The sequence below is a fragment of the Saimiri boliviensis genome, chromosome 8 (assembly GCF_048565385.1).
Source record: "Saimiri boliviensis isolate mSaiBol1 chromosome 8, mSaiBol1.pri, whole genome shotgun sequence".
Lineage (NCBI taxonomy): Eukaryota > Metazoa > Chordata > Mammalia > Primates > Cebidae > Saimiri > Saimiri boliviensis.
The window spans coordinates 61379309-61405181 of record NC_133456.1 but is presented as its reverse complement, the minus strand read 5'-3'; the positions used below and the strand labels follow the sequence as shown (position 1 = coordinate 61405181).

The 25873-nt window shown below is 42.4% G+C and overlaps 1 protein-coding gene across 3 annotated transcripts in view; it reads left to right on the top strand.

The window, feature by feature from the left end:
* The window catches only part of FOXP1 (forkhead box P1), a 432878-nt gene that overhangs the window by 51505 nt on the left and 355500 nt on the right, over nt 1–25873 (top strand). The window contains exon 1 of one of the 3 annotated variants that reach the window (XM_074404545.1): nt 21651–22316. The exons of the other annotated variants lie outside the window; for them this stretch is intronic. The gene's annotated coding sequence lies outside the window, so the exon portion shown is untranslated. Of the gene's footprint in view, nt 1–21650; nt 22317–25873 lie in introns of those variants that run through there. 3 annotated transcript variants of the gene reach the window in all.

Genomic DNA, 25873 nt, shown 5'->3' with positions numbered 1-25873 from the left:
AATTGATTGGTGGTCATATTTCATGATTTGTGGGTATATATTTATACATAATTCAGTTCTCTTGCAAGTGACCTTTCTGTTGCAGCCAGGAAGGCTGTTTCATTCAGTAAAGTGAGTCTGCCTCGTAACAACAAGACTGTCATCTCCTCCCTCCCAGCCACTTCCCTCTTGATCCATCAAAGTCAGCCTCGAATGATTCCCTCCACAAGCATTTCTGAAGGGATACTTGCTCTTCTCACATCTGGTTTGGTCTTTACTTGCTTTTGTTGAATATGGCTCTGTTGTCTCAAACTTAGGGAGACAGTATAACATGGTGGTTAAGACCCTGGATTCTAGAATGGGCAGTGCAATGCAACTTTAAGCTTTGCCAGGTATTAGCTCTATGACTTGGGACTAGTTACCTTGCTGGCCTTAGTTATGTCATCTGTTGAATGGAGAGAAGAAGAGTCTAATGCTATGACTTCTTCTAGCTATTCATCTTATGGTTTGGATTACTGTCTCAGTCTGTAGTAAACCAGTTCATCCGGAGTTCATCTTGACCTTTCCGTACCATAAAGTCTATCACAGCTCATCTCTCCCAACTCTGATACCCTTTCTTTCTTCCCTTTCCCCAACTCCTGGTGGGGTTTAGGAGTTTGCTTAAAAAAAAAATTACTCATCTAAGACATCCAACCAGTAAGCATGGCAACAAAGCTGTTCTCAAGCAGATCAGTTAGATGAGGAAGATTTTATTGCGTTCTGCTTATATAAACTGAAATTCTGTGCCAAAGCACCTAGCTCTAAACCCTAACTCCCTCCCTCCCTCCCTCCCTCCCTTCCTTCCTTCCCTCCATTTTTTTAATACTCACATCCCCTCTTGAAGAATCTATTGCAGATTTTGTGCTGAGAGGCAGGATGCCATCATAGCCACCACAAAATAAGCATGAAATCCAGGTTGCCACCAGGAGGTGTTTTTTTTTTTTTTTTTTGGCAGTTATGGGAGCTTTATTATGATTATTATTGGACTGTTATTTTTAATCTGAGCCTCTTTTATCCTTCTATCTTGAATTTTTTGCCCATCGAGTCCCCAGTGCGTATGTACAGGACAACTTTTCCAAATACAGACTGCTTTTTATTAGCAGTGCCTCTGTTTGCACTGTAGCACTCATCTTAAGGTGATCTGGTGAGCGAAGATTACATTTCATAGTGCCTTTAAGAAGAGGGTAAGGGCATAGAACAGGTGTGCTTGGCCTCGTCCTGCTGTTGTATGCCAGATTGCTTAATATTTCATGAGAAAAAATGGTATAATGAAAAGAGAAGTTTGGTGGTGCTTTTTTCCTGCTTGAAAGCAAGAAATAGAGTAATATACTTGCCAAATAAAGTATTTTTCTATTTTGAATACACTGAGGGATAATGTGGATGCTATCGGCAAAATGTAAATCATTACATTTTTATCACTAAGCGTTAAAGTCCACTGTATATTTAGTACACAAAGAATACATTCATCAGGTGTTCTCTTCTCCATTCAAATCCCACAGATGTTTCATACAAAATAATTTCATTTTGAGCCAGATATGGAGCAGATGCCCTTTGGTCCTAGTTTCTTGGGGGGAGGAGGTGAGAAGATCGCTTTGGCTCCAGAGTTCACAGCTGCATCGTGCTATGAGCATGCCTGTGAATAGCCACAGCACTTCAGCCTAGACGACATAGTGAGACCCCATCTCTAAAACAATGATGATAATAATAATAATACATTTGTAGGATATTTCTTTTTTTTTTTTCTTTTCTGAGACAAAGTCTTGCACTGTCATCCAGGCTAGAGTGCAGTGGTGAGATCTCAGCTCACTGCAACTTCCACCTCTCAAGTTCAAGCAATTCTCCTGCCTCAGACTCCCAAGTAGCTGGGATGACAGGTGCCTACCACCATGCCCAGCTATTTTTTTGTATTTCTTTAGTAGAGATGGGGTTTCACTGTGTTGGCCAGGCTGGTCTCAAACTCCTGATCTCGTGATCTGCTCGCCTTGGCCTCCCAAAGTTCTGGTATTACAGACGTGAGCCACTGCACCCGGCCTGATTTGTAGGCGATTTCTTTATAGGCCTTTAGTATAAAGGCAGCTTCAAGGGCCATGCTGGTATTGTTGGTGAAACTTGCTTAGACTGAAACCAATGGTTAGAAGTATCTCAGGGACTTCAGAGGACTTCTTTCTTACTTTTAATGCATGTTTTATGGTTTTTAGGGTGATAAACAATGGAAGGATGGCATACTTTAGGGCATAGCAGAAGCTGGCAGTCTCAGACCTCTTGTATTTAGTCTGAAAAATACTTTAAAATAATTTGATTGGTTGTCAGCATTTAAATACCAAGGGATTGGTTGGGCGCAGTGGCTCACGCCTGTAATCCCAGCCCTTTGGGTGGCTGAGGCATGCCAGTCACCTGAGGTCAGGAGTTTGAGACCAGCCTGGCCAACATGTTGAAACCCCATTTCTACTAAAAATACAAAAATAGGCTGGTCCGAGTGCAGTGGTGTTTACAACTAACTGATCACAACCAGTTACAGATTTATTTGTTCTTTCTCCACTCCCACTGCTTCACTTGACTAGCCTAAAAAATAAAAATACAAAAATACAAAAATAAATACAAAAATAGCTGGGCGGGTGGCTTATGCCTGTAATTCCAGCTACTTGGGAGACTGAAGTGGAAGAATCTCTTGAAGCCGGGAGGTGGAGGTTGCAGTGAGCTGAGATGGAGTCCGTGCACTCCAGGCTGGGCAACAGAGCAAGGATCTGTCTCAAAAAAATAAAATAAAAAAAAAAATAAGAAAAAAATTAGGGACTGCACCTACAGCAACTCTGGATTACTGGCCTTTGCAACAGATGTAGAGCAGCATGGGGTCCACATTCCCAAATGGCAGCTGGGCAGGAGCTGGGTAATGACTGGGCTGCCCCCTTAGCTGGAGCGTGGCCTCGGGTTTGGCTTGCTCTTCTGGGCTGCTTTGCTCATTAGCACGGACAGCCCTTTGTTCCAATAGACTTCAGAGTTCACAACCCCTTACTTTAATACTGCAAAGGAAAACCAGAACCAAATTGGTATTCAGAACTAAATAACATGTTATATGTGTCTCTAATGGCTAACTTTAAGACAAAAGGATATATATAAATATATATATCTCTAATTTGGGGAATCTATATTTTCTGAATAACATAATCTCAGGAATATATAGTATTTATGAATCATAAATATATAATCAGATAAATTTAATGTATATTCAATTGATAGAAATTATTATAATTTATAGAATTTCTGTTCCTCAGAATCTTCAAAGTTGAAGGCCATGTGGTAGCATCTAGTTCTAATTCAGCCCTCTCCTTTTACTAAGCAGGAAATTGAAGCCCAGCAAATCCAGTGATTGGTTCCTGGCCATGCAACTTAGAACTGGTAGAGCTGAGACGGGATCCCTGTGTCCTGCTGGTGAAACCAGGCAGATAGAGTCATTAATGTGCTGTGTGGAATAGACGGAAATGGAACAGAATGTTTAAAGTACCTGTCTTTGCTGTTGTTCCCATAGGTTGAAGTTTCAAGGAAATATTCACTTTGTGAAGATGGCATAAGGAATCCTTCTGAAAACTACTCCATGTCCCACTCTAGGTCTCGGTTTTTCTGGTAGAATCAGTTTAATGTTTCTTCCAGCCTGTGTGGCCTTTTTACAAGGTGCCCTGTAGAAATGTAGCAGGCAGTGCATCTAAAACTGGACTAGTTATATACTGTTCCTCTCCTAAACCTGCTCACTTTCCTGTGTGCTTGATCTTGGTCATTATTGCCCTGGGACAGAAGTTACCATATTATATATATATTTTTTCCCCTTCTCTTGTTGCTCATATTCTTGGTTTCTAGGTCACATTGATTCTGTCTTAGAAAAGTCTGTCAAAATCAGACTTTCCTCTCCATCCTCTCAGTTTTTATGTTGGAAGAGTCCTCACTGTCTCTGAGTAGGGTCATGGCAGTAGATTCTTTCATGTAACTACTTGATTCTAACTTAACCTCAACCCCAGTTCTTGTCATCTTCATTGGTTTCCAACCCTGACTACACATTAGTCACTTTAAAACACACTGAGGCTGAGGCGGGATGGATCACAAGGTCAGGAGTTCAAGACCAGCCTGACCAACATGGTGAAACCCCCGTCTCTACTGAAAATACAAAAATTAGCTGGGCATGATGGTGTACACCGTAATCCCAGCTACTTAAGAGCCTGAGGCAGGAGAATCGCTTGAACCTGGGAAGCAGAGGTTGCAGTCAGCCGAGATCACACCGCTGCACTCCAGCCTGGGCTACAGAGTGAGACTCCGTCTCAAAACAAAACAGAACAAAACAAAAAAAGTAGTGAGGTCTGGGCCCTGTGCCCAGAAAGGGATTTAATTCGGTTGGGACAAGGACTCTGGCATCAGCGAGTTTAGAAGCTTTCCAGAGTTCAGCTTTCCAGAGTTCTCACGTCCATCTCCAGAGGTAACAGCCGCTGCTGTGCTTTCTCAGCCTGGTTGGTTTTCCACAAAACACATTCAGTGGTCGATCACTCTACTGCAGCTCTGTTTTCCGCAGTAAGTCTGGACTTCTAGTTTGGCTTCATAGTTTGACCTTCATAGTTGGATTCTAATTTCTGCAGGCTACTCTGTGGCCACTGCTCCCCATAAACTTACATGCCAGTCGCCAAGAGTAGTTTACCCCTCCTGGAGCTCAGAATGCCCCTTTGACGACGGTGCGCCTTTGTATGTGTGCTTCGCTTCACGTGGCTCCTCTTCTGTGCCCTGGAAAAACACAGTCTACCATCCTTCAAGGTTATTGGCTCCATGAGAAAACCTCTTCTGCTGCCAATTTGTCACCTGTCACAGTAGTTTAAAATGTACTTACACACTGTATTTATCTTGTTTCTCTAGACCTGAGCTGTCCCATAGAACTTTCTGCATTGATGAAAATGTTCTATACCTTCGTTATCCAATGATAGCTGCTAGCCACATGTGGCTTGGCTTTTTTTTTTTTTTTTTTTTTTTTGAGATGGAGTTTTGCTCTGTCAACCAGGCTAGAGTGCAGTGGTGCAGTCTCGGCTCACTATATCCTCCACCTCCCAGGTTTATGAAGTTCTCCTGCTCAGCCTCCTGAGTAGCTGGGATTACAGGTGCCTGCCACCATGCCAAGCTAATTTTTGTATTTTTAGTAGAGACAGGATTTCACCATGTTGGCGAGGCTGGTCTCAAACTCCTGACCTCGTGATCCGCTCACCTCAGCCTCCCAGAGTTCTGGGATTACAGGCATAAGCCATTGCACCCAGCCCACATGTGGCTTTTGGCACTGGAAATGTGACTGGTGCATCTGAGGAACTGAATTTTTAGTTGGATTCTGTTTTAATTTATTTAAACTTAAAACCCTCATATGGCTAATGACTACTCTTTTTCATAGCCTAGATCTTGACTATGAGCTCCTTGAGGGCAAGGGCCTAGTTTTAGTCATAGTTTTATTGCATACGGTACGAATGGTGTTCGCTAAAGTCTGCTAAATGACTGGATGAATGCTGTAGAAGTTATATCAAAAATTGTTGTTTTTTCTAGTTTATACAGCTCTGTACACATATACAAATAAAAATCCTGCTTATGGGCCGGGCACGGTGGCTCACGCTTGTAATCCCAGCACTTTGGGAGGCCGAGGCGGGTGGATCACGAGGTCAACAGATCGAGACCATCCTGGTCAACGTGGTGAAACCCCCGTCTCTACTAAAAATACAAAAAGTTAGCTGGGCATGGTGGAGCGTGCCTGTAATCCCAGCTACTCGGGAGGGTGAGGCAGGAGAATTCCCTGAACCTGAGAGGCGGAGGTTGCGGTGAATCGAGATCGCGCCATTGCACTCCAGCCTGGGTAACAAGAGCGAGACTCCGCCTAAAAAAAAAAAAAAAAAAAAAAAAAAAAAAATCCTGCTTATGTGCGTCACACACATTCTCACCTCTGACTGTCACACAGATCTCATTGCCCCATTTTCCAGATAAAGAAAGGGCAGATCAGCAAAGTGAAGTGACTCATCCAAGTTATAATCACAACAAATACGATTGAATTATGCCTGCCAGTTACTTTCATTACATTGTGAGCACCAAATTTCTTCTGATATTTTTAGTTCTGGGTCTCCAAAAACCTGAACCCCAGAGAAAATCTTCTATGGTCTTATGTGTTGTATATAGCCCATCTGGTCATCTCACATCTCCAGAGGTTGGCCTTTATCCCAGGGTCACTTAAATGACACCAGTTCTTGATTCTGGGACTCTCGCTGGCTGGTACCAGGTTTCTTGTCTTAACACCATTACCACATCGGCCAAGGTTAGAGGTCACTGGTTCGACCCATGACAACCCTTTCTTCCACACAATTTTGAAGGCTGACTGTACAGTTTGATTTTGCTGAAGTGGGAAGCGTAATATTATTAAAGCTGAAGTTAAACAGACCACAGCCCAGGAAAGCCAGTGACACTAAGGGTCATAAGACCTTAATGCAAAATCGTCTCATAATCTGAAAGCTATTTTTTTTTTTTGGGTGCAGTCTAGATTAGGACACTGTTAGGAGGGGAAGGGTAATGAGGGGTGCATAGTGAATCGCAATTCTTATTTATAAGAAGTCAACTTGATTAAATTCTTATAGCTTCCTTGCTCATTCTATTTCCTTTGCACTGTATTATGAACAATAAGATGATTTTACTTCAAGGGAATGGAAGGGTTTTTGTTTAAATTATATCTCAGTCATTCACATAAATATCAGCTGTGATACATTTCTTACATCTTCAGAGGTATGAACAAGTACTACTGAGACTCGATATGCTTGACCACGTGTTGCTGAACCATTGTAGTCAGGAGAGGAACAAAGAGCTGATTTTATGAAGGAAGCAAAGCAGGAAAAATTGTGGCCATTAACATTGTTTACTGAAATTCATCAACTTTTACTTTTTTCATTCAAGATTTGTTAAGTGCCTTTTATGGACTGGGCATACAGCTTAGCAAGAGAAACTATTGATTAAATAGACTATTTATAGGCTGGGCACTGTGACTCACTCCTGTAATCCCAATACTTTGGGAGGCCAAGGCAGGTGGATCACAAGGTCAGGAGATCGAGACTAGCCTGACCAACGTGATGAAACCCCGTCTCTACTAAAGAAAAAGCAAAAAATACCCAGGCATGGTGGCACACGCCTGTAATCCCAGCTACTCAGGAGGCTGAGGCAGGAGAATTGTTTGAACCTGGGAGGCAGAGGTTGCAGTGAGCTGAGATCATGCCACTGCACTCCAGCCTGGGCGGCAGAGCAAGACTATCCCCCCACAACCAAAAAAAATACACCATTATAGTAAAATGGACTCATGCCTGGATTAAGACAAGTACTGTGTACAAAGGTACTAGATAACAAGGACATTGATCTAAAGTGAGGTTAGGGAGGGCTTCTTGGAGGAAGTGGTATTTGTGCCTCAGTTACATGGGATGTGTGGAATTTCTCTAGGTGAAAGTGGGCAGAGAAATTCACAGGTATGCTAGATCTGTTCAATGGCTTAGAGACAAGAGCGTGCAGCGTAGGTATGTGAGTGTCCGTCCATGGTAGAATGGGGGTCCCAGAGCTGCAGAAAATGTGTGACGAGAGGACCGAGCAGCAGGTGACATCCAGCAGAGCCTTTTGAATACCTCTGGACACTTCCCCTTGACCCTCCGGGCCTTAGAAAGCTAAGAAATTGTTCAGCTGGGATGGGATGTGCATAGAGAAGCGTGTAACGTGAAGCTTCCACATGAATGTTGAAATGCATCCTGATGTCAGAAATTTTCAGATGTGACTGGGGAAGCTGTCTGGGAACTGATGGAACGTTGCACATTCACAGTTTGCAAGATGAGTTTGTCTTCCCCATAGGTAGATTTGAGGGGAGCAAAACCAAAGGCAGGAAAGAGCCATCACGAGGGAACGGCAGGAGTCGTGAGAGGCACCCTGGTGTGGGCCGGCGAGTGTCGGTCAGGGCGAAGGAATGAGAATGGAGTGGACGTTGCTGGATGTGTCGGAGGAGTCCTAGGTGCCGACAGAGCGTTTGGGCTCGCTGGCTGGGCGGGCGATGCTGGCATTCACTGAGAGAAGGCCGAAGGAAGAAGAACCCGATCGGTGGAGAAGAGGATGCTGAAGAAGGTGGTAGATGATGGAGAGCCAGCGTCGCAGGCTGATTGCTTGGAGATGGGAACTGTTTGAGGATGGCTTTGGCAGCAGAGGTTTCAGTGGCACGGTGTGGGATTCCGACTGTTTAGGAGATGAGTAAGTGGAGACAGGAAGTATAGCAGCTCTTTCCAGAAGTTTCTGAAAGGGAGGAGAAAGTAGGGGGCGATGAGGCCATGAAAAGAATTTTTTTTCATCACAGAGCGGAGATTATAAAGCCACCCCAGAATCTTTTACTTCAGTTTTATTTAAAAATAATTTCAGAGCTATGAATTCTGAATTCATAGTAGCTTAGTAGTTGGAAGCAACCTAGAGGCTTCAGGAACTTATAGAAGTTTCTAGAAGCAGGCAAACAAATGCACACAGCAGACTGGATCATGTATATGTGACAGAATATTTTATTTTTGTTTAGACGAAGTCTTGCTCTGTCACCCAGGCTGGAGTGTGCAGTGGCATGATCTCAGCTCGCTGCAATCTCCACCTCCCAGGTTCAAGTGATTCTTCTGCCTCAGCCTCCCAAGTAGCTGGGACTGCAGATGTGCGCCACCATGCTGGCTAATTTTTGTTATTTTTGGCAGAGATGGGGTTTCACTATATTGGCCAGGCTGGTCTCGAACTCCCGACCTTGTGACCCACCCGTCTCAGCCTCCCAAAGTGCTGGGGTTCCAGGTGAGAGCCACCGCGCCTGGCCCTGTCTGACAGAAATCTTTAAGAAGACCCACAAACAACAACAAACATAACCCTTGCTGTGGTGATATGGGGGCTTTTGGTGTAAAGAGAGCCAACCCCCCATGGCTCGAAGAGCTCCGAGGCCATTGTGGGTATAAAGTGTGCAGAGGTTATTTTAAAATGTGTGCGTTTGACAAAGATTTCTATTAAAAAAAAAAAAGTTGTGGCAGTAAAGCAGTCAAGTGGTTTTCTAGAAAACTTCGGTTAATGGCAAAATCATGACTTCCAGTACAACTGTAGGGAATGGAGTCACTTTGAAATGTTTCTGCCCTCTTTGGGGTGCCCTGTAATTGTATTCTGTTTATGAATGTCCTCCTCACCCCTGAATGTGTGTGTGCTTTCCTAATGGAACACATCTTTACTCTCAGTAACCATGTTAATTTATGGTGTATTTTGGTATTCCAAGAAGTGAAAAATGGGGAGTTAATACGCCTTCTCTTTGTTTTACTCTGAAGAGGTTTTTACTACCAGGACCTTGACATCTTCCACCTTAGTTTATCTTTAAGTTATCTTTAACTGGAACCATTTTGTCCATTAGCTCAATTCTAATCACCTCTCAGAATGGTCAGATTTACAAGCAGCCCATGACAGAGAAAACATAAAAAAATCAGCCAGCTTCTCCTGACATTCAACAGCAGCCTACGTCTAAACAGTGAAAAAGTTTATTTGCTTTTTCTGAGGATGTGCTAAGTGATTTTGCAGTTAGAGTGGTACAGCCTTCTAGCACTTAGGCCTGCATTTATTAAATAAATTTGTTCTCTAACTCAAGTGTTAAGTGTGTATTATGAAATCTCAAAGCCAATTTCAGTGATTGCAATGTGCAAATATTTTTAAAATTATGTAATTAAATAGGACTTGGCCTGCAAGGTCCACCAAAGTAATTTATTAATTGAATAGTCTGATTTAATTGTACGTTATTTTCGTTTATTCAGGGAAGAGCCTGCATCTCTTGCAGAGATAGGAGCCTCTTGCGTGCCCGTCACTGGAAGTACAGAGGTCCTCTCCAAGAAATCTTTGGCACCCAATTAAATATTAGCCAAGAAGAAAGGACCTGTTCCTTCTGTCCCTGAAACTCTATTTTTGTGTCTGAGTCTGGTGATTTTAAAGCAAAAAGAAGGTGGGGAGAAAAAAACCTTGCTGGGTAGAACTATTTGTAATTCATTCTGCGTATCACTGCATTATTTAAAAATGAATTCTTCTTCTTAATTGTGCCCATGTACAGGGTTTTATAAAGTATGCGTATAAAAAGAAAAGCCCCTTTAATTCAGTGTTAGCTACATCTAACTATGGCTAAAGCCACGGCGTATCTGTTTCCTTAAAATGTCATTTTAAAGGTATTGTGGTTTTGGAGCAGCAGCTGTGACTGAAAAGTATGTAAACTAAGCTGTTCTTGCTCATATCATTTTTATATTCTTATGTCAGACCAGAAGGCTGCTTTAAATTTATTTTTCATTGTGTATTAGTTCTAGAGCCCGCTTTTTTTTTTTTTTTTTTTTTTTCCTTCCTTGGGAGCATATGTTCTTTGGGACGTGTTATACTCAGACACTTAAGAAAATAATAATTATGTGTGGGGAGGGAAAGGTACCAAAATAGTTTCTTATTTGAGTATCGTATTTGGGGGAAGATTAATAAAAAAAAAAATTAACTCTCACAAAGTAGAATTTCGGGGCCTAGCATCTGTGTTTTAGGAAATGAAAGAATTCAGGCACACTGTACTAAGTCACGTGAAAGGCAGTAACTTTTAGAAGTCCAAATTGCTTTCCCAAAAGGAAAATATTTTTTGTTGCTATTAAATATAGTTTATATTGCTACTTCAGAACTTTTTTTTTTTCCAGTGGGGCCATTTACTTAAATTCTTAGTTAATATTTCTGTATAGAAACGTCTTTGTCTTTGGAGCCCGCCTGTGCGAATTCCCATTTAATATGCGGTTGTGGATAAGTATTTATTCATTCCATGTGGTACTCCGCACCTGATCAAGTGACAGCATGGCGTCATGTCAGCCAGCAAAATGTTTGAGTGACTTTTGAGTAATGGTGGCATAGAAGGTACAGAGGGTTGAAGGAAATAATAATGGGAATTTTTTTCCTTTCCTGTGTATTTCAGCATGTACAATGCTTCAGCTCTCTGGTGGAAATTTGGAACATAGGATAGTAAAATACTCCTTTTTCTAGAGGATAATAAAAGTGGAGTAGAAAGTAGGAGTTATTAGAATTTCCATGGTAAATATAATTTGATTACGTATGTCGGTGGGTTCCCTCTGAGCTGAGGATTTTACTTTGAGAGTTGTTTCACAATGGTGTATTTCTTTCCTGCTTTTGGAAGCAGATTTAGCCCTAAGAATTTGCCCTGGCCAGGCATGGTGGCTCACGCCTGTAATGCCAGCACTTTGGAAGGCTGAGGTGGGTGCATCATGAGGTCAAGAGATCAAGACCATCCTGGCCAACATGATGAAACCCCATCTCCACTAAAAAATACAAAAATTAGCTGGGCATGGTGGTGAGTGCCTGTAGTCCCAGCTACTCGGGAGGCTGAGTCAGGAGAATCGCTTGAACCCAGGAGGAGAAGGTTACAGTGAGCCAAGATTGCACCACTGCACTCCAGCCTGGGCAACAGAGCAAAGCTCTGTCTCAAAGTATATGTATATGTATGTATGTATGTATGTGTGTGTGTGTGTATATATATATATATATATATATATATATATATATATATATATGTATATATATATAAAATTCGCCCAAGAAGATTCCATTGACCTGCCTCATTTGTGCAGGCCCACATCCAGGTGCCCCAAGTGAAGGAATTAATTTGGGAGTGAAGGCAGGTCTCTAGTGGTCTCACTGTTGAGCCCCTGTGTCTCTTGCTGGGCCCCGTGTGGGCCCCAGGTAGTGGAATCCTCTAGGGCATTAGCTTGCCCTGGTGGTCCTCGAATCCTAGCCTTGGAAAGGGACCTATCAGAGCATCTGGGGGTAGTGGTCACGATAGTTCACAGCCATGGTCATTCCGATGGCCGCTAGCTATAGCTCTGGAGCAAGGCTCTGGGGAACCCTCATCAAGCCATGGAGGAGGCAGGGAAGTCCAGGGTGCTGATCAAGGGTGTGTTCCGGTGGCTTGGGGGCAAGGGCTGTTTCCCAACCAGTCCATAAGTATTTCAGCATTTTCACACCTTGTTCAGGAGACCAGTCTGTAGCAATTGAACACCATCCCTGAGTACCCTTCCTTTTAAACCAGTGAGGAGCCTGGGTCTGGAGAAGGGAAGAAGCTTCCCAAATCCTAGCTGAATTACCGGTGGGACCCAGGAGCAGAATTGCCCTCTCTTGCCTCCTAATGAAATGTTCTCTCTACTTCACTTGGCTGCTTCTTAACCAAAGTGTGGAAATGCCTCCTCTTCCACTTACTTCAAACCAGAGTTGAAGGCCAGGCACGGTGGCTCATGCCTGTAATCCCAGCACTTTGGGAGGCCGAGGCAGGTGGTTCATGAGGTCAGGAGTTTGAGACCAGCCTGGCCAAGATGGTGAAACCCCGTCTCTATTAAAAATACCAAAAAAATTAGCCAGGTGTGGTGGCAGGGGCCTGTAATCCCAGCTTCTCAGGAGGCTGAGGCAGAGAATTGCTTGAACCCAGGAGGCAGAGGTTTCAGTGAGCGAGATCGTGCCACCGTACTTCAACCTCGGTGACAGAGTGAGACTCCATCTCAAAAACAAAACAAAACAAACAAAACATACACAAAAAGCAGAGTCAATTAAAAGAATTTTCTTAGGAACAAAACCGAAAGGCAAATACAAGATGCCTGGTGCCTGGAAGTGAAGGACTTCATAGGAGAAAGTAAAGCTTGTTCACATCCAGCTTCAGATGCAACAGGCTGGCACAGTCTGTGGGACACTCACGACTTCTCCTTCCGTTCTCTGGCCTCTTTCCTGTTCACAGGATCCCGCTCCTAACTCCTGTTAACATGACTCATGTTCCCATGGGCCGTATTCTCCAGCTATTGCTTTTCTCCATGAATTGGGAGTCACAGGCTTGAGTTCCTGCTTTCGTCCCCACCACCTATGTGACCTTGGTCACACACTGAGTCCCCTCCCAGCGGGGGAGCAGCTGGCCTGCCCTCTCAAAGGCACCTTTTAGCTCTAAAATGTTTGCGGTTCTCTCTCTCGAGATTTTTCCTATCCATGTCTTACTCCTTCCACTTAAAAGTGTGGGTCACGCAACTGAGGCAGAAAAAAGCCTTAAATTTTGGTCAAGAAATCGTCATAGTTTATCCCAAGTCTGTTCTCAGGGGACAGGCATCCTCGTTTCTTTTTACTGGCAAAACTTGGTCAGGGAATTTCTGGTTAAACGAACCTGCCACTTCCAACTTTGAATCAGGTTTGTGCTTGCCATCATTATTAATAGGAGTATTAATTTCTGTCCCTGATGAAGCTCCCTGGTGTGGCTGGAAAGCGGTTCTGTGCCTTTCCCCACCCAAGTGAAGAAGGACGTGAAAGGTCTGTACGGTGTAGAAAGCGCCTTGGCAATGAAGTAAAAGGCTGGTTCATATAAAGGGGCTTGTTTCTATATGGAAAATATGAGCGTTTTCTTTTCTTTTTCTTTCTTTCTTTTTTTTTTCTTCTTCTTCTTCTTTTTTTTTTTTTACATGGACCAGGTGTGGATTAGTTCACTGAACCTTTTACCCAGCCTTATTCCCACTAGTAATTCTTCTGAGGCATAGTTCAGCCAAGTCAAAGAAACATGTTATTAAAGGTGAGCTGAAAGGCATTTAAAAAATAAACAAACTGTTTAAGATCCTAAATCAGTAACAGAATCTATATGCACAGACTTGAAAAGTACAAGAAAATGTGTTTCAGGGTCTTTGGGTTCCAGGCTGGATTCTCCTCCTGCCTTCTTTGAACATCTCTCCCCGACGTCTTTTTTGGTAGTTGGTGGGACAAGCAGCCCCAGGGGCAAACTTAGCTTATAGGTTTTTTTGTAACTAATGACTTGCCTCCACTGAGGTAGGTGAGACCCCAATCTTACATCTACGATTCTCCAGCTAATATTGAGGGGGGGAAAAATAAGTACTTTGATTTTATTTTAGTACTATGTTCTTAAGAAGTTTAAAATCTGATACATATTCTGTCTCTTTTTTTCTTTTTTTCCAAGCCTGTAGCATGGCAGACAGCCAGGATTTTTTTTTTTTAAAAAACGGAGTCTCACTCTGCCTCCAGGCTGGAGTGCAGTGGCGTGATCTCAGCTTACTGCAGTCCCTGGCTCCTGGGTTCAAGTGATTCTCCTGCCTCAGCCTCCTGAGTAGCTGGGATTACAGGTCCACACCACCACATCCAGCTAATTTTTGTATTTTTAGTAGAGATGGGAGTTCAATGTGTTGGCCAGGATGGTCTCGATCTCCTGACCTCGTGATCCGCCCGCCTTGGCCTCCCAAAGTGCTGGGATTATAGGTGTGAGTCACCGCGCCCAGCCAGTCAGGTATTTTTAACAATTTGTAGAGATGGCAGAAATGACATGTAGGAAGTTTTAGATTTATTTAAGTCATATCATCCCTGGTAATAATAACAGCGGCCATTATTTCTTTTAGCATTCACTTTGTGCCAGGCACTATTCTAAGAACGTCTTCATGTCAGTGCATTTATTCCCCAAAAGCAAATAATGCACTGTAATGGAGCACAGTTTATGGATAAGAACACTGAGGGGCACAGAGCTTAAGTAACTTGCCTAAGTTCACAAGGTCAGTAAGCACCAGAGCTGAGTTTCGAAGTTGGGCACTTGAGTCTACCCTTATAAATGCTGAACTCTTCTAGTCTAAAGTATAGTGTGTAGTACTATATTCTGTAATACTTAGTTTTAGGTGAGGCAGCCTGAGGATACGTTAAGAAATACAGATACTCGTTCTGTACAATCTCTAGTACTATATTCTGTAATACTTAGTTTTAGGTGAGGCAGCCTGAGGATACGTTAAGAAATACAGATACTCGTTCTGTACAATCTCAGCCTTGCCTTTTAAAAATTCTTTTCCTAACTTTCAAAACTAGTTTGTTTTTGTTTTTACTCGATAGCCTGTTTTCAGCCATTGAATAAGAAGGTATCAATAATTTGCAGTCTGTTATACTGCTTTTTTAAAGAATTATCTTAAAGTTTCATTGTGATTGTGGAATCATACAAAGACATTTTCTCGTTTTATTTTATTTCATTTTTATTTTGTTAATTTTGTTTTTGTTTTTGAGATGGAGTCTCACTCTGTCACCCAGGCTGGAGTTCAATTGCGCAATCTCGGCTCACTGCAACCTCTGCCTCCCCGGTTCAAGCGAGTCTTCTGCCTCAGCCTGCCAAATAGCTGGGATTACAGGCACCTGCCATCACACTTGGCTAATTTTGTATTTTGAGTACAGATGGGGTTTCTCCATGTTGGCTAAGCTGGTCTCAAACTCCTGACCTCAAGTGATCCTCCAGCCTCAGCCTCCCAGAGTGCTGGGATTACAGGCGTGAATCATCATACCCAGCCTATTTTAATATTTTTGAGACAGGTTTTCACTCTGTCACTCACGCTGGAGTGTGCAGTGGCACAATCTCAGTTCACTGCAACCTCCGCCTCCCAGGTTCAAACAATTCTTCTACCTCAGCCTCCTGAGTAGCTGGGACTACAGGCACACACCACCATGCCCAGCTAATTTTTTGTATTTCTTGGTAAAGATAGGGTTTCACCATGTTGGCCATGCTGGCCTCGAACTCCTGACCTCAAGTGTGATCACCCGCCTTGGTCTCCCAAAGTGCTGGATTTACAGGCATGAGCCACTGTACCTAGCCTATTCCTCTATTTTTAAATGGTTTATCACTTTGTTGCCAGGCTAGTGTGCCGTAGCACCATAATAACTCGCTGCAGCCTTCAATTCCTGGGCTCAAGCAATCCTCCTGCCTCAGCCTCCTGAATAGCTGGCATTTCAGGTATGAGCCTCTGAGCCTAGCTTATTCTCTCATTTTTAAAGTAATTTCAAGTAGCAGAAGCAGGGAAGGAGAGACATTTGCCTATGTTGGCTTTTCTAAATGTGTTTCTAGTGGAAGCTGGAGAGGTGGTGAGCTTTGGGGAAGCCTAGCCTTGGGTCAAAGTTGAGTGTAGAAGGGAGCTGGGATCTCCAGATGTCAGGGAATTTAGGAAGAGAGGCATGGGAAAGAAAATGGGATGAAAAGGAGCCAGGAAGAATTGCCTCATCATTTGACATTTTGGTGGCCCAAAGGTAAGTTTCTACTTTGAGACCACTCTCAGACCCTGTGGGCACAGACTGCCAAGTTTCTTAGTTTAAGAACTAAGAAAGTCAGGATGAGGGTAATTCTGGGAGACTGGGTAATTTTGGGGGAAGGATTGTTGGAGGTCTTTCCAGCTATACTAACACTGGACATGGGTTCATTCTTGAGTGTGAATGTGTCCATAATAAAATCTAGCTCTAGAGCCATTAGAGAGCTTCTCTGTGTACGCCGGAGTACTAGCCGTTTTACCAACAGCAGGAGGAACAGCGTAGCTGGAATAAGATACAGGAATGTTTTTCTTCAGCTCACACACTGGTTAGCGTAATTCACTCTTTCTTTATTTACTGAGCGTCTACCCTGCGTGCCACTGTTCTGTACTGGGATATAGCAAGCAAGAGTCTGGCACAGTGGCTCCTGCCCGTAACCCCAGCACTTTGGGAAGCCAAGGCAGGATGATCACTTGAGCCCAGGAGTTCGACACCAGCCTGGGCAACACAGTGAGACCTTGTCCCTACTGAACAATTTAAAAACTAGCTAGGCATGGTAGCACATGCCTCTAGACACAGCTACTCAGGAGGCTGAGGTGGGAGGATCTCCTGAGTCCAGTAGTTCCAGGCTGTGGTGAGTCATGATCTCACTGCACTGCACTCCACCTTGGGCAACAGAGTGAGACCATGTTTCGGAAAAAAAAAGCAGGGGTGGGTACAAATCAGATAAAGTCCCTGCCCTCTTGGAATATATGTTCTGATATTTTTGTCACAAACCGAAATGAATGTGACTTGCCCAGAAGAACCAAACAGAATGAGTTCAGCTGCAGTGGGAGCCGCCAAGGGCCAGATGTGGCCATGGGAGGAATATCTTTGAGAGCCTGTCATCTGGCTCCAGCTGTGTTAACCTAGGCCTGGTAGGCAGCCACGAGTTGTGTCTGCCAACTGGTGGCCAGACACTAGTGCAGGCTTAAACAATTAGCAGAATTCCTCATCCGGTGGCTGGATTCGCTGTGTGTGTCCTACAGACGATCGCTGCTGTCCAAACCAGGGGACTCTGTGGGCAGAAACGCCCAGAAGAGAACCAGAAGTTCGCCCCTTGGAAAACCAGTGAAAGCCTTTGCATCCCAAAACATGGAGAGGGACGCAGGAATAGGGGAAGGCCAGCATCAGTAAGAAAACAAAAGTAAACCAGACGTGGCCCTCCGCCTGGCCGATCTGAATTCTGCCTGAGAACTCGTGCCTGATACAGACTGTCTGCCTCTACCATGCCCCTGCAGAAAAGCAACGAGTCAAGTTTGCCTGTGAAAAAATACTTCTTCAGTTATTATTTTTTACATTGTTGTCCCTTGGTGAGAAGTGTTAAAGATGCTTTATTGGTTTTACCCAAACAGAGATTTCCGTGGAAAGTATTCATTCCCACCTTTTGGAAACAATTGAATCCCACAAACAGGCTGTAACTTTCAAAGGTCTTTTATATCTGCCTTCAAAAATAAGTGTATAAGTAAATAAAATGCTTCAGCCTGCCGGCCTGTGGAAGATTTTTTTTTTTTTATAAACTGTAGAGTTGCTTGTTTAATGGACCAGGCAGGTCCTGCTAGCACACGGGAAAATAATAGATTTTGATCGTCCATTGGCCAGCGTGTTTCTAATACCACAGTAGTTGCTCAGTAAATGTTTGTAGACTGAGCTGAATAAGGAAAAATTCCAGTGAACATGCTGACTGGTGAGAATGGTAATTAAAAATTAATGCAGTTATGTCACATCATAAGTGGGGTGAAATAACCCACCATTTAGTGTCCCTCCCCCAAACAAAAGAGTTCTAATTGGAATAAACTTAGGATTTTTTTTTAAAATATGTCCACATCTGAAGAGTGGTTATAACAGAAAGCACAAGATGGTAGAGATGAAGACTTTCAGGGAGACTTCTCTTGAGGCTGAACAGATATGCCCACGTGAGAACATCTTTATCGTGGTGAGGTTCTTGGTGGTTTTTCAAAGAAGTCCCACTCGGAACAGATAACAACAACAACAAAATCATTGAAGTGGGGAAAATTCAAAAGATGCTAGTTTATGTGTCAAAATCAACTTTTGCATTCTAACTGCATTTTGTAAATTTGCTGTGCAGGAAACATAAGTGAAGCCATTTGGTTTTGTGGCATTGGTGTGGGTTGGCTCAGGGGGCGGGGATAAGGTCGAGGCATTGCTATAGTATGAGGAGAGCCAGATGGTTGTATTACACATCTTTTGTGTTCTTGTTTGCTTCTTAAAGCAGTTGCAGAATTTTGCCCTTGGCGATATTTTCTTCGTGCCTGTGTGTTCTGCTATGAATTTACTTTTGTCAGAGTACTTTGAAAGAAAAGCCTTGCTCAGAAAAAAAAATTTTTTTTAACTTACATTATAAACTCGTGAAGTCAACAGTGTGTTCATAAAAATATTTTTTAAATGTTAAGTATGTTAGTAAATAGTTGGGAGAATCAGCTTTTCTTTTTTCTTAGCACAGTGATGTTGACCGTATTTTATGTCAATTCAGAGAAAGAATTTTTGCAAAATTATGAATGTGCAATTGGTGATGGATGGATGGATGGAGATGACAGATAGATGGAACAGATACATTGTTATTCCAGTAGGGATGAGGCCTATCTGATTAGAGATTTAACTTTTCCCATTACTTACAGCAAGTCCTCAGGTTGTGGTTAACCTCTTGTGTGTTATCAGCAAGCCTAACTTGGTAAGTTGAATGAGAGTGGGTATGGGTAGGTTGGGGAGTTTTGGTTGACATTTGTGAAAATTGCTGTTACACCACCATTGAAATTTGTATTTATTCCCTACTAAAAGGAAATTCCCTTTTGCAGTCACCAGTGGCAAGGGATATTTAAGATGTTCTAATGCATGTAAGGGGTAATATTTTATCACCACATGCTTTTAATAACGAATTGTGTAGCCAGGCGTGGGGGCTCAACCTGTAATCCCAGCACTTTGGGAGGCCAAGGCAGGTGGACCATGAGGTCAAGAGATCGAGACCATCCTGGTCAACATGACGAAACCCTGCCTCTACTAAAAATACAAAAAATTAGCCGGGCATGGTGGCACGTGCCTGCAATCCCAGCTACTCAGGAGGCTGAGGCGGGAGAATTGCCTGAACCCAGGAGGCGGAGGTTGCGGTGAGCTGAGATCGCGCCATTGCACTCCAGCCTGGGTAACAAGAGCGAAACTCCGTCTCAAAAAAAAAAAAAAAAAAAAAAAAAATTGCTTTGGAGCTGTCCCCCTCCCCACCCTGCCTGTCCCCCTCCCTGACACACACATTGTGGTAGAATGCTTCAGAATAATCTAATGTCCTTTTCACAGTTCCAGTTTGTTTTTTTTTTCCTTTGCTCAAATCAGAGAAGAGCAAATATGTAGGATTCTTGGGCAACGGTTTATTCTCCTGTTGTGCACAGATTTCCAGTTTGAGTTGGAACCTGCAGTCCCTGATGAGAAAACAGGAAACTTACAGTCCTAACCTTATTGAAATCTCTGCCGGGTTTAGTCACAAGTCTGAGGCGACTCCTTCCAATAATGAAGCCATTGTATGCATCATATCTGATCAGTTCTTGAAATGTTTTAGTAAGTCTATCTTACAACATTATAAGAAGATAATCAGCAGCCTTAGAAGGTCCCCATCTGGACTGTAGAGTTCTCTTACTGAAAGATGTTTTGCCTTTTTGAGATAGCTCTCGCGTTTCATCATCTGTTCCGCCGAGATGAAGTGCATATGAAAAGTCAGTGACTCTGAATCCATCTGTTGTTATTATTTTCCGCTGATAATTGGCTTGAACAATGAAATGTCTGTGTCTGCAGCCTTTGAAACTGTACACCCTGTTTATTTTCTGGAGGTCTCACTGCAACTGTGCCCCCCTCCCCATCTTTCCCCCTGCGTTTTCTCTCAAGCTAACGGCAAGTGGGGCTTGTGTGAGGATGACATCTTTGACTCTTTGCATCAGTATGTGTCACTCAGCATCTAAAGCTTGCATACGGATTTTTGTCAGAATCCCTGTGTCTGTGCCGTTTGCTCCTGAATCCGGCGCTCTCTCAGCAAGGAGCTTAGCTAGGCCACAATGCATGGATCCCTTACCTGGATTGCCGTCTTTATTTCACTGTCCTCATTAAAATATTAATTTAGAGTACAGTATCTAACACCTATGGAATTAGATACTACCTATAATCGTGTAATATATTCAGTTGCATCCAGGTTTGCGTGATACAGGGCATTAATATTGGATTCCACTAACATCACTTCCATTAGCTTACTCAACCAGTATGAGATATAGATGAGCTGGGAAGCATAACTACCCTCAAAACTGCCAAAACAGTCATTAGAAGCTCCATGGGGATGGACAGAGGCTTTCTCACAGTGATATACTGATTAAGTTTTGTTCTATGGTTTATTTGCAGCAAGGTTAGATCACTGTCGTCTATGGACGCGGGTTATCTAACACCTTATTTGGAAGGTCGTTTCAAGGCAAAAGAGTGAACAAAATCAGCATCTTTTCAGTTTCTGTGTGCACCCCTCTTAGAGAACCTGTGTTTTATTCTCTGGGTCTTTGGGTATCTTTTTAATTTTGCTTGTCTTTTCTCCACATTATGCCATAATGTATGTTTAAAATGAGTTCAGCGTTTGTTTCTAAAAATATTTTAAAACTTTTCAGTGATGATCTTCGCCTTTTACAGCAGCATGATTTGGCCAGAAAACAGTTTTGTATTAATAAATTAAAACTGCTTTTGAAATAGAAAGCTGCCCTTTTTCCCTTGGCTGGGATAAATCACAGCATTCTGGACGGCTGTGAAGGATCTGTGACCTATCCTTTTTAGTCCAAATACAGTAATAATATAGACACATCCTATAGCACAGCCGTGCTGGATTTGGCCCCAGAGTACTGTATGGCATTAGTAAGTAGTAGACGAACATAATCTTATTTATGTTTCAATCGAAATCATTTAATACTGCAAAAGTTATTAAAAAATAATTAAGTTACTAAGACCAACATGTGGCTGGAACAGAGAAGAAGAGGTCAGAGTGAGTTGATTCCATAAGCTAAGAAAAGGCAGTGGTGAATTCCTAGCACTGATAATGTTTTTTCTCTTGCTTAAATTCCTGGGTTGTAAGGACAAATTATGTTGAGGTATAGCATATTTTCTGCCGAAATGGAGAAAATTGTTGACTGTAATTATGTTATTTAATTGAAATTATAAGTGGTTGAGGCCACTCAGTTAAAAGCATTCCTTCTAATATAGGGGTAATGTTTTTAAATGAGTGGTCATGGATTGGTGACATTTGAAAGGCAGGCATTTGGGATATAGTTTTGGAAAACTAGAATTATTTTTCTTAAATGATTAGTGAACTAGAGAGTATAGTTAAGTAGCATTTTTTTTGGCTTATTCTCTTTAATTAGATATGCATGAATGTATTATGTGTGAGTATATATGCACATAAATATGTATATATGTGTATATATTTTTATATGTACACTTTATGTACATATATAAAACAGATCTTTCTGTAGGTACAGAGTCACAAGAATCAACTTACAATGTGACAAAGCAGAGAAACAAGATGTATATCTCTGACCTTAAATTGCGACTAAACAACCTGATTGTTTAAAACTCTCATTGAATGTTAGAGATTGCAGTGGAACCCACAGTAGAACTCCAGGGATGGGTATACCACAAGTTCTTTTTGGAATAGCTGGAGGTACAACAATAGCACTGCCCCCTTCCATGAGTGAGTGCTTAATTACTAATGAATGCAATTCATTTTAATTGTTAGTATAGCAACATAACATTTAACTGTCTCCTGTTTAGTGGTGTCCCCTGGAACAGGCAGTGTCTCCTGTCAGAGCTAGGACAGGTAGAAGGCACAGCGGGCGTCTGATTGAGCCAGTTATTCATTTGCTGAGTGTTTGTGTTTATGCAAAGGGGCCTCTTCCTGCATATTTAATCTAGAGTAAGGCAGTGGCTTTTGTTGTGTTTAGCCCACATACCTTCAGTCCTTCCTCACACTGCCGCCAGCCCGGGAGCCCTGAGAGCCAGCAGGCTTCCAAGCGCCTGTAGTTTCTCCCTTACAAACTCTCAACTTTCTTCCGTTGTGTGAAAATTGCCTCTCCCGCCCCAAAGCTTTGCCTCCTCACCATGAACGGGTAAGTGTGTGCGAAGCCAAGGCTGACACTTTTGTTTCATTTTACTAATGTTGAGAGGGTACTTTGCTGCCCTTCTGGGCGCCTCCTGAAAGCAGTCCTGGTTCCTGGGCCGTTGTCAGCTTCTGGCTGCGTTGAAATAGACAACTACAGGTGCCTCTTAGGAAATGTGGCTGAATTTTGGACTAGCAGAGAAAGGCTCGTGAGGACTAGAGGGAATTAAAAAGAAAAGAGAGAGAGAGAGAGAGAGCAGCTTTATTATTCTTTGTCCTAACAAATCCTGTTTTGTAACTATCCTGCAGATAATGCTGCCATTGTTTGCTAAAAGCCTTCAAACAGTGTGTAAGACTGAACTGTAAGAAAACAGAAACTCTGCCGCTGTATTGTCTATACCCGGGCCAGGGTCCTCCCCGAAGGTCTGCGCCGGAATAGGAAGGGTTTTCTTCTGTGGAAATCGAATCGTCTCTTCATTGATATTAATAGCACACTAGAGATGTTGGCCATGATGCTCAGAGAGGCGGTCGGGAGGGAAGGAAATCTGATCTTGCTGGGGGGAAAATGACAGCCTCTTGGCCCCACGGTGGAGGAGACATCATCCAGGCTCAGTGTGCATAATGGCATCCTGGCTTAACTGTTTGCTCTAGGAATTTTAATCTTGAGCTGTTTGTTTTACTATCTGGGGTCTTGCTATTTTTTGTTCCTGTACTGTCTTTAGAAAGCACCATATTCAGGGGCTAATCCTGTCTTTTTTTAAAGCGAATTTTTAAAAAAAGACTCGGAGAAATTCACGTACTGTACACTCAGATCATTCTGGGGTAGGATGGGGTATTCTGCTTTCTTTTTGAGGGGTAGAGTGTTAGTTCAAAAATAAGTTGCCACAATTAACAAGGGTGAACCATCCAAGGAAGATATGTCCTGTGTGAAGATATTTCAGGGTGTGGGAATTATGTCCAGCCTCTAAAAGAAGGAGTTTTCATGACCAGTTAACTGTTGCCTCTGTTTGAGTAACTCTTTTCAACAGAAGAGTGTGCTGTTCCCCCGCAGGTTGGAAACTGTGAGAATTTAAATAAAATTTCATCAACCTTATTAAAATATGTAGGGACTTGTGCCTTCTTGGGTACAAATCAGTCTAGAGACTTAGAAGCATTTATTAACAGTGAGGCTGCTGAAGGTTTTTAATAACAAAATTACAAATACTCTATCTAATTGTAAGTATATGACTTTTATACTTCGTTTTTAAGGGGAAAAATACTTTTTTTTTGAGGGAAAGTAACTCCGTCAGAGCACCTTCTGTGATTAGCGCTATTGTATTCTTAAATTTTGATTGATAGAGATAATAGTTTTCACTTAAAAATACAGACAGGTACTTTAACTTTCCATGACAATAGCTATTTGCATTTCTTTTATCTTTTTGTTTAACATTTGTGGGGGTTGGGATGGATTTGATTATTAACTCTTATTGCACACTAAAGGTGAATCTAAAACAAAGGCTTTGTTAGAGCTTCAAAGGGAAAACAGCAAATATTGTTTTTAGGTTTCAACATTTAAAGGCTGTTAAAGGATACCTATAAAATATTTTCACATGACCACAGCCAGGGTTTTCCTTTTCTGCAAGGTATGAGAGAGTCATTTTTCCAAATGAGATGGGCCCATGTGAAGTTATTGGGTGGGGGAAGGGGCCAGCCAAAAGTAATTTCACGGGTAAGCTTCCACTGGGGTTGCCTACACCACATGGCTTAGTATATAATATTTTTGGTTTTTGCCTTACTAGAATGGACTCCAAAGTGAGGCAGTATGATCTGATGAGGGTCCTAGAGGATGAGGAGAAAGAAAGGAAGATGTTACTTGCAGGAGTAGGAGTGAGATTTGGAGAATGATGGATTCGAAGTCGCGCATTTCTTTGATAGAGACAAGTAAAAGAAGGGTAGTGTTTGTGAAGCTACCAGCCTGGAGAGTGTCCAGGTTTGCCTCTGGTCTCAGAGACCCTGACTGCACAGCAGTTTCTTCCTTCCTTTTCTCTCCTTTATTCTTTGACTTTCTTTTTCCCCCTGTTTTTCTCTTTTTTCCCTTTTTCTTTCCTTCTTTCTTTTCTTTCTTCGTTCCCTCTCTTTCCCACCATTTTTTTTTTTTGAAACCTGACTCAATATTTGAAGTCCTAAGGGCATGGAACAAACTTTATGATTGATTTTGGAGATTTTCTTGTCTTTTTTTTTTTTTTTTTTTTTTTTTTTTGCAGTGGAGTTTTCGCTCTGTTGTCCAGGCTGGAGTGCAACAGCACAATCTCGGCTTATTGCAACCTCCGTCTCCCGGGTTCAAACACTTCTTTGCCTCACTCTCCCAAGTAGCTGGGATTACAGGCGCCTGCCACCACGCCCCACTGATTTCTGTATTTTTAGTAGAGACGGGGTTTCACCATCTTGGCCAGGCTGAGTCTTGAACTCCTGACCTTGTGATCAACCCACCTCAGCCTCCCAAAGTGCTGGGATTGCAGACGTTAGGCCACCACACCCAGCCAGATTTTCTTAAGTACAGAAAATAACATGACCCTTGTATTATATTTTTCAATCGTCAAATATATGTTGATGTCCTTCTGTTTTCTAAGAACTAACTGAAAAACAAGGTATTAAAGCCCACACGAGATAAGATTTCCTACTTTAAGAGGCAGAAGACCCTTGGCAATTGGCCTATTTGGACAAGTTTTTGCAAATGAAGTACAGGCCCTTTGATTAGAGGATTTGGGGGTATAGAAAGTTTGAACCGTGCTCCTTCCTGGGTTTCCTATAGTAAAGAGTCTCTAGCCATAGACCTACCGGACTGCCCCCTTCATCACCATCCAGGGGCTGGCTCGCTTTGCTCATCTTTGCATCTTTAGTAAGACTGGCACACAGTAGGTTCTCAGCCAGTATTGGGTGGGCTGAAGGTTGAGATGGCCTATGTTGGGCATCCTTCAGAGTTGCTTTTGCACAATTATATAAAATGAAATATAATGCAGAAATCTTAATGCAAATAAGATTTTATTTTAGCTTTCAAGAGAGGGAAGGGGGAAATGCTATCAATGGGCAAAAAAGAGCCAATATTGTTCATTTTCAGTTTTGTGAAATGAGATTGCACCTCCACACTTACCTGCAACTCGGTTTCAAGTAGGATGTAATAGTGGACACTATGTATTACATGTCACACAGATTAAGGGCAAAATATACCCGTAGAAAGTATGATATTGCAACACTATAATGATCTGAGGGTTCTTTAGAACAATAGTCCTAAGTAAGGAGGAGGGGTGTTAGGGAGGTAGAAAAAGAGGAATGTATATTACATGTCAAACCCTAGAGGTCATGTCTGAAATTTGGTGTGGTCACTGTGTAGCTTGGGTAAATGATACTATTGCAATCAATGGTGAGGAGGCCACGGAACAATTCTAGTGTTCACGGGATCTTAACTGTTACAGAGAATGACATAAACGAAAATAAGTAATTTCTGTTTACCGTATCCTTGGCTCACTTTTAAAACCTAAAACCAGTAGGAAACTTAAAAAAGAAAGAGAAAAAGAAAAAAAAAAAAAC